Here is a 1,810-nt window from a genome sequence, read left to right on the forward strand (position 1 = left end):
TTTGATCATAAATCCCTTCAGGGCAAAGCCTATGTATCCTTGGTAACTTCTAGCATAGAAGAGCTCACAGTAGGAGTCTAATCTATCCCTGATGATTGGTTGGTTGACTAGGAGAGACAAGACCTCCCACGCTGACTCTGCCGTGTTTCCAGCATTGCTTTTTCTCCATGTTTGGTGGAGAGGAACCTTTATTACATTTCAAGCAAACAGTTCCCCCAGGGCCCTGAGAAAGCTCCAGTGATTCCCAGTGTGTTTAGCCCTCTGTGGCCCTCAAGATGGGAGGGAGGCCGTTTTTCCTCCTAGGCACCAGAAGAAGTAATGTTTCAATGCCACGAATGATACTGCTGAGAAAAAGACCACTGCATGGAGTCAGAAGGAAAGATTTCCCTCACCTGCTTATCAGTTTGGGGGAACATAAATCTTATATCATAGATCTAAAAGGAGCACTAGAGCAAAAGGCAGGAGACCTGGGTTCACATCCTAACGTGGCCCCTCATTAGTGTCAGGGAGGAGAAAATTTCCCTCTTCCCCTCTTGGTTCTTTTAGTTGGTCAAATAATTTAAATGACATAAAACAAATTAATAGGAGGAGAAAATCAGATTTAATTTTGTGCATATGTGGGCTCCGTAGGACTATGAGGCCCACAGGACAGTCAGGTAAAATAGGGTATATGTGTCATCCTGGACTAAGGAGAAGGGGGTAGGGGTCTGGGACTTCAAAGGGAAGGAAGGCAATTCACAGGAAGATGAAAAAGAGCAAATGTTTGTAAACAAACGTTTGCTGGGCCAAACAGAAACAGTGGGACACAGAGGGAAATTTTAACAGACTTTGCTAGGTTCCTCCCTGCCCTCCACACCTAGTTCCTATTATGCTGTAGTTATCCATGGTGGTATCTCCCTTCCTAGAACAGGTCCTCTATGTAAATTCTTTTAGGCAGTTAGAGGAGAGCTCAAAAGTTCTTCCTGAGGCTTTTGGGCCTTGATTGTTTTCAGCTCAAAATAATCCGCATGCCAAAGTGGCACATCTTGGGATGGCCTGCCCTGAACCCCATCAGTAGTTGTGAGATTTTGGCGAATCACCTCTCCTTTCTGGGGCTCAGTCTCATCTGTAAAATGAGGGCTCTGACTAGACCATAGTTTCTCAAACTGCGTTTTGGAAGTCTAACTCTTTTCAAATACGGGTATTTGGTGAGGGAAGGTGAATATATAATAAAAGAGGTACCTGGTGGTAAAAAGACAAGGAGTGGTACATCCAGACAGTGGGATATTATTCAACACTAAGAATAAATGAGCTGGGACTTCCCTTGTGGTCCAGTGGCTAAGACTCTGCACTCCCAATGCAGGGGGCCCAGGTTCGATCCCTGGTTAGGGAAATAGATCCCACGTGCTGCAACTAAGAGTTCGCATGTTGCAACTAAAGATCCCGCATGCTGCAACTAAAGATCCTGAATGTCTCAATGAAGATCCCACACGCCGCAATGAAGATCCCGCACATGGCAACGAAGATCCCGTGAGCCACAACTAAGACCCAACGCAGCCAAATAAATAAATAAATATTTTTTAAAATGTTTTTAAAAAATAAATAAAAATAAGTGAGCTGTCTAGCCATGAAAAGACATGGAGGAAGCTTATTGCATATTACTAAGTGAAAGAAGCCAATTGAAAAGACTACATACTGTATGATTCCAACTATATGACATTCTGGACAAGGAAAAACTATGGAGACAGTAAAAAGATCAGTGATCTCCGGAGGTGGGGGTGGGGACAGATGAACTCAGAGCACAGAGGACTTTTAGGGCAGTGAAAATACT

At 43.9% G+C, this 1,810-nt stretch overlaps 1 non-coding gene across 1 annotated transcript; it reads left to right on the forward strand.

Annotated features, from left to right (window-relative positions):
* The first annotated feature begins 1,299 nt into the window (after positions 1-1,299).
* On the forward strand, positions 1,300-1,372 carry TRNAG-CCC (transfer RNA glycine (anticodon CCC)). The gene has a single exon. It is a non-coding gene; the product is annotated as a tRNA-Gly (tRNA).
* Positions 1,373-1,810: the final 438 nt, after the last annotated feature.

This window comes from Neophocaena asiaeorientalis, unplaced genomic scaffold (assembly GCF_003031525.2).
Source record: "Neophocaena asiaeorientalis asiaeorientalis breed wild unplaced genomic scaffold, Neophocaena_asiaeorientalis_V1.1 scaffold541, whole genome shotgun sequence".
NCBI classification, from domain to species: Eukaryota; Metazoa; Chordata; class Mammalia; order Artiodactyla; family Phocoenidae; genus Neophocaena; species Neophocaena asiaeorientalis.